General features: G+C 40.2%; 1 long non-coding RNA gene across 1 annotated transcript; it reads right to left on the bottom strand.

The window, feature by feature from the left end:
• Positions 1–283: 283 nt before the first annotated feature.
• LOC135262976 (uncharacterized) lies at positions 284–7,098 on the bottom strand. Its single transcript, XR_010332364.1, has 2 exons — positions 6,593–7,098; positions 284–5,743 (listed from the first exon to the last, which is right to left on the bottom strand). It is a non-coding gene; the product is annotated as an uncharacterized LOC135262976 (long non-coding RNA).
• Between the last annotated feature and the right edge of the window lie 81 nt (positions 7,099–7,179).

The following is a 7,179-nucleotide window of genomic DNA, read 5'->3' as shown; positions in this document are numbered from 1 at the left end:
TAGGTTCAAATCCGTAAGACACTGCGTGTACCCTTGAGAAGGTACTAACCTGCATTGCTTCAGTATATATCCAGCTGTATAAATGGATACAATGTAAGTGTAAGTAAGTGTGTAAGCGCTCTGATAGAGCGTCTGCTAATGCTGTAATGATGTATGCAAGGCAGGGTCCAGGTGATCTCTATTTGTCTGATGGCCGATCACCTCATAGCGATGAGAACAGCGGAACCTAAGTCGTCAGAGTTATGTGTGGGCTAACAGTTCTTCTCTCCAGGCAGACTCAGAGCCATATGTAGGTACATGAAACTCAGAGATCAAATTGCGGCATGATGAGGGTGTGTTGGTGTGCGTATGCAATAAAAGATTCAAACCTTGCAAGTATCAAAACTAACATTTATGACATGACATTTATTTTTAGTCATGCACTTTCAGTATGTTCTGTATCTAACAATGTTCTGTTAAAGCCAAAAAGTATGCTCTTTCCACAATGGATCAAAGTGATTAAATGCACCAGCCTATCAATGCATTTATTTAGTTTTTAAATCACTTGCTCCTGTCTCTACAGTTGCACATGCTTGTTTAATCTTGCCCCACTGCTGCACATGAGATGTATCGTTAATTTACTGTACTTAGTTTTTCCATGATTTTTAACATCTTTTCTGTGACTGCTTTGTGTCTAATGCCAATATTTCCAAATACCCTTAATTATTGCATGGCGGCTAAATCTATAACTACCGTTTGGTGATTTCTTGCGTGGGGAATTTAAATAGTATGATTCTTGTGGCAAAGATTCTCTCAGCGGATCCTTGAGGCCTATAACTTTGCATCTTGATTTACACTTGCTCTTAGGGGCGAAAAAATTTCACACAAAATTGACCCTTCTTAGTTCTGTGAACTTAAGTAAATTCAACAAAGTTCACTCACACTTATATCTCCACGTCATTTGCTCAATCCTCCCTTAAATGTGCATTAAGGAGAGAGGGTCTACCTTGTGATAACTCATGTAAATGTAATGCAAACTGTGGTTCCATCACCATGCGCCTATTTGATACATAATACATAAGCAGTGAAAGGAGAGGAGAGGGCCTCATGATTGAATCTTTAAACGGGCCCCCATGGGCCGCAGAACATCTCTGCTACGGTCCTTCAGTATGCATGCCTGTTGTTAAATAAACCAGAAAAGCAGATATATGATGAATTGGAAAGACGGGATGCACTAGTTGGCAGCAGATCAGCATGTGACAGAAGCCTGACTGTGGATCATTCCAGAAACACATGCCATTCATGGTCCCCAAAGGATTCTTCGGGTGCAGGTCCTGCCAAGTTTGTACTCTAATTTGGCACTGCCAGGCTATAATCAGCCTGCCTCCCCTGCGCACCCGGATGCTGATGTTTTCTGATGTCTCCCAACTCTGACACAAAAATAAAAATTATAATTTATGTTTGAGCACCAACCGCAGAAACTCTCAGGTAAGAATCAGATTTCATATGACTGGTAAAGTAAATATTTTCTGAAGCCAGAAGAACTAATGGTCTCATATTCCCTTGCCTGGATCTATTCCCACACATTTTAAAAATCACTGTTGAGAACACACCACATTCAGAAAGACTAGGCTTGCCCCATGCTTTAAGACCCCAATTCCAATACAGTGACAACCTAGTAGCCTATATCATCCCGCTCAAACTCTTTGTTTCGATGTACTGACATAGGATTTGATACTGACTGGTATCAAATCCTGACAATTTCAGTAGCAAATATGGCCAATAGCACCTTACTGCAGTGCATAATTACATAAACGTTTTTAACTGGACATATTTCTTACATAGCACTGGATTCACTGAATTCCAATGCCGCTTTCGAAATGCTATACTTATTTTGCTAACTACAAGCTAACACTGCTGCAAATGTTATTAATGTTACAGCTACCTTGGTGGCTTTTCAAGCTGGTCAAGGCTACTGTTAGCCAGCAAAAAACTGTGAAGAAATCACTAACGAAAATAGCAACAATAACAACAATAAGGATATTTACAGGGATTTGTACAACAATATCAATACTTTTAATGGCAGGCCTAGATTTAGCTAGTTTTAATGAACAACGTTTAGACAGTGCTTTGCATGCATGAGCAACTTGCCATTTTTGTACATTGAAAATGTTTTTTGTTGAGATACATACATACTTAGGCTTCTTAGCTAAATCGCTAAAAAAAAGTCCAACCATTAAGCAAAACGAACATCTCCTGTTAATCAGTTTCAACATGTACTTGTGTGAAGCACTGACATCACCTTGGATAAGAAATTAAAGTGCAAATTTCTCAAAACTATGACACATAATAAATTATTTCAACAAATAAATGGAAAATATAACCCAGGATGCCTTAAAATTCAAACGATATTTAATTTTGGCAAATCCACCTGTTAGAAACCCCTCAGATACATCAACGGGGTCACCACCTGTAAGAAACCAGAACTTAGGCTATCATATCGAGGTCACCAACTGTGAGAAACCAGAACTTATCATGTCTAGGTCACCAACTGTAAGGAGCCCTTCAGGTATACCAAACAGCGCAGCAAGGTCACCAACAGAAAGAAACCAAAACTTGTCACGTCGAGGTCACCAACTGTAAGATACCTCTCTGTAAACCAACAGCAAAAGTATCTGAGTGACGAAGGAACACATGTAGTATTACCTGGTGCTACTGGAATGGGATTACCTTAATGATATACTGATTATCTGACTCCAAAATAGTTTTTTAACCTTTCTTCTGTGCTAACAGTTATGCATAGATGGAGGAGACTGCTGTCCACCAGTAGTGTGGCTCTATACGGATCGCTATCTATCTTGGTAAATGCGGACGTGTCTCTGGCTTGTGTAGCCTGCATAAATGCAATTGTGTATCCTGCTACAACACTAGTATATAGGCGAGTGACTATGTGTTGCAAATATCCTGAGTTCTATGTGTGTGTCAGGACCTTAAAACTGCTAGGTGTGCGGTGGAAAAAAGGAATGCAATTTATTGTACAGTATGTTCATTAAGGCAGTATACAATGGTACAAAATGTGTGCATAGTGAGATGGCTATACGCATATTGACAAGTCTCTTGGAACCATGGCACTTCTTTCCTTATATACAAGGTAAAACCTTGAGTCATCAAATACAGACACAATAATCACAAAACAGTACAACAATGAATCCTGCTTGCGCTATCTCTGTAAGCATATCACACTGGGTTAACCTTTGTAGCTGAGACACCAACTTGTTCCCCATGATATCGGCTTGCCAGCAGTACAAAACATGATTATATTGTATTATGGAGAACCTAGGTTTTTACATACGGTAATGCTGATCCAATAGGATTTTTCACAACTTACACTTGCTGACTCCCTGTCAGTGAGTGTATGTTATGTTTTATCCATACTCTTTAGTCATACACTCGTCAAGAGCAGAAGGGTTGCGGTTTGTTGGTTTTGAATGAGATATACAGTATAGAGACTTGTAATCCAAAGCTTACGAGCACCAGACAAGGGCTATTGGTCTGTCCACAGGGATAGGTCATGAGAATACGCATAGCATCATGACTATTGTCAAGGCTGTGATAGGTCACCTTGATCACTGGGCTACTTGGTCAGATGGCAGAGAAGCCACATTTGTGTTTCATCCAGTGCATGTTTCTATAAAGTACGTTGCAAAGGCCAGGCTGTGTGAACAGCCCATAGGGAAGTTGACTCTCAACCCATATACAAATCCTCTGTGTGGCTAGGCATTCTATGCCCAGCAATGGCACTTTCTGTTAGTACAAGATATAGCATTTGCAATGTTTGAGTAATTTTACTTTTAAGTCCAAATGCTTGATGGCGTTGGCTCTGGCTTTTCTGGTGTTAAAGGGTAGGCAAAGGATATCATAAAACATCAAATAAACCAGCGAAATCAAAGATGTCCTATTTTATGGTTAATTTAAAGGTGATCTCTTTCAAGCCTACCTTCACCACAGCCTGTTGATCTTTTTTAGTCCGGATGAAACTCACTGGTTGAAACTCACTATCGCCTCCCCACTAACACTGTCAATCTCCATGACTCCAGCAAGGAGGTTGACAAGGATCGATGTGAGTTTCAGTCTGCTGTCATTGCTTTTAAGTTTTTGAGGTTGCCTTGAACAGATTCTGTTTCCAGACTGCTTAGGCTTCTTCAAGCAATCTACAGCATGATGGCCTTCTTACCCACAGGCAAATCAGGGCTTGCAGTTTGGACAGCCCTGTCCTACACACTATATGCAACATATTAGTGAATTTCCTTCCGAGCTGGCTTTGTCAGGCTCACACTGATGTGTGGGTGGAATGTGCTGCATAACTGATGGATCCTGCGTTGTACGATGTTTCAGTGTGTCCATAGCCTGTTTCAAAGCCTCAACTGGAGTGCTGAGCCTCTCAATGGTGCAAGGAGCGGTTTCAACTCTCAAACATCCACATGTCCCTCTCCCATGCCCCGATAGACGGTGCTCAAGAATACATACTGTGCTGCAGATGAATCATACTTGCTGAGTCTGTATGTTTAGAGGTGAACATTATATTCTGCTTTAGTCCAGTTATCTTATATAGGAATTGCTGCCCATGCTGCTTTGCATACAGCAGGTCTTAGAAAAGCTCTGTGCTGCTCGTCTCACAAAAATGAGAATGGAGGAAGCTTTTAAGTTCTGTGATTGTTATGTCTTCCTTGTCAGTCAGCATATCCAGGATTGATTGCATGGAGTACACCTCTAATTACCTCGCTTTCAGTATGTTTCTCTCTGAGACCTTCATTTGTTTGCATATGCTTTTATAACTGATGTCAGACGCGGTACCACTTATCTGGCCTTGTGTATCTTAAACTCCTTCCGTGGCAGCAGTGGCAGATTTTTTTAAGGGCGATCATACTCTACTGGAGTGGGTACAGCCTCTGGAAGTGGGCTGTGAGTGCAGTAAGCGATCATTGTGCTGCCTACTGGGCTGATTACAGCTTACTGGAGTAGGCTGTGGCTTGTCTGCATCAGGTGTATAAATGGAGACATTATGCTGGCACGATAGTTCTTCATAGCTACCAAGTATCTGTATGTCAATCTCATGTGTATCCATTGTAGCAACAGCATGTGTTAACATCAGCATGTGTTTGGTCATTTCATAGTAATCCATGTCAGCATTATCTAGTGGCAGCATAGGTGAAACTGTAGATGTACAAACCTGAACCTTCAGAAGACATTGCACTGTAATCACGGTTTGAAATGACCCCATCAACAGTATCTTTCAGACATATCAATATTAGCATACCCTCATCCTCTAGCTCCAGGAATGTTTGGTCAAGTAAGTAGAAGAATACTCAACGCAGCTGTCATTGGGACCTCTGGTTTAGTTAAGTCCCTAGACTAGCCCGATGCTGGTGGTGCCTTTGAAAGCTTCATGGCTGTTTGGCGATGGAGCCTTTTCTTGATAGCCCAGACAAGTCCCTTCCTCTCATTGTCAGACATGATGCTCATTGTAGATATCCTGGATTAACAGTCCTGCATTCTTTAGGCCTCAGTCCCATTCACACCGGTCACCTTGCCTCCTTAGTCGCAAACTGGAAACCCTGGGTAAAGTGTAGCCACACTGGACCCAAGGTTCATGGGTCACTGGATCAGCAGCTGTCAGTTCAACAAGAGGCGACCATTCCAGACGAGCCCCCAAATATCTGTTACAGGTCCCAGGTTGGAGGACATGCTAATAGATAATATGATCCTGTAAAACAGGGGAAATGATTATACAGAAACAATTTCCGTAGCTCAACAGGTCACTCGCTCTCAGCAGAATTTAATAATGCATACTCAAATACTTCTATCTTTTGTCCTTTTTCCTTGTTTTTACAATGATCAAAATCAGTATGGGAATAAATAATTCAAATCTTACACAGAAGTCCATAAAAGTATTTTTAGAATAAAACATTAATTTCATAAACAAAATAAACTTTTATGTAACAGATGGTCATTAATTATCTGAAATACCTTCTATGAGTTATTTTTTCCAGGAATGTAAACCCTTTTCAGAACAGGCAATATAACCATCATCAGTACTAAAAAAATATAGCCTATGTGTATTACATTTGCTTTAAACCCACAGGTCACCTTCACTACCAAGAATAGACCATTACACTGACATCAAAGGGAATGAATACAAGAGCGCTAAGAAACAGCTAACCTAATTATTTTCCAACAGCGTATGCTTTCAAATAATAAAACATAGGAATATCAGCGAAATAAAGTTATAATGCGTAATGAAATAAGTATTCACTTTATGAAATGAGCAATAGCTTTCTTTGCAGTAAACTGTAGCCACCGTTAACAGTGCTATTCTTCTGCCACCATTATTGTAGGCACTAAGGCAGAGCTAAATTCCACTGAATGAATACCAAAGAGCTAGTGAACGGCTAACGTCGCTGTCAAGGAGTGAAAACATGACCTGTGGACATTTAGTTTTAAGCATGCGCACACGGTCGAATGCATTTAAACCCCTGTTCATGTTCTTTTTAATTGCGCGCAATTTAACAACCATATAAAGTAACGTGAAGGAAGGAGGGAAAAATGTACTTACCATTGTTTGTGTGTGTTCTGAAGGTGAATTGTAAATGAATGAGAACGAGAAAATATGGCAAAAACGGAAAAGAAACAATGTTCGTTTTACCGCGAATTTAAAATCCTTTTTTTTTTTAAAACGACCGCAATTTCTGTTAAATTAAATTGGTAGCGGTACCGTTGTTTGTCGTAAATTTGTGGGGGGAAAAAGTTAAATTATTGAAGGTAAAATGTAACATTCATGTTGAACATTGTTTTATTTTGCATTATATTAAAAGTTAGCAAACACCAACCAAACATACGGCCGTTTTTCTGGAAGCCTTCCAAGCATGGCGCGGGCCATACCATAGGGCTTTTTCATGGGGGTGTTTGGGACAGGTCATGTGTGAAATCCCAAGGGGGGAGGATGTATGCATTTGCGTTTGTTTTCCGTAATGGGCAATTCATTATTCACATTCATTTGTTTATGCATAGTAATTATTTATAGTTGGTTCTTGAAATGTAAATGTAAAATAAGACATAATGATAAAGGGAAGAAACTTTTTTTTTTGTGTAATAGGATTGCCGGGGGAGGGGCTTTATAAACCAGAGGAAAAGGCCTCCTGG

The sequence above is a fragment of the Anguilla rostrata genome, chromosome 9 (assembly GCF_018555375.3).
Source record: "Anguilla rostrata isolate EN2019 chromosome 9, ASM1855537v3, whole genome shotgun sequence".
Lineage (NCBI taxonomy): Eukaryota > Metazoa > Chordata > Actinopteri > Anguilliformes > Anguillidae > Anguilla > Anguilla rostrata.
Note: the sequence above shows the minus strand (reverse complement) of the source record. Positions and strands in the feature narration are given on the sequence as shown.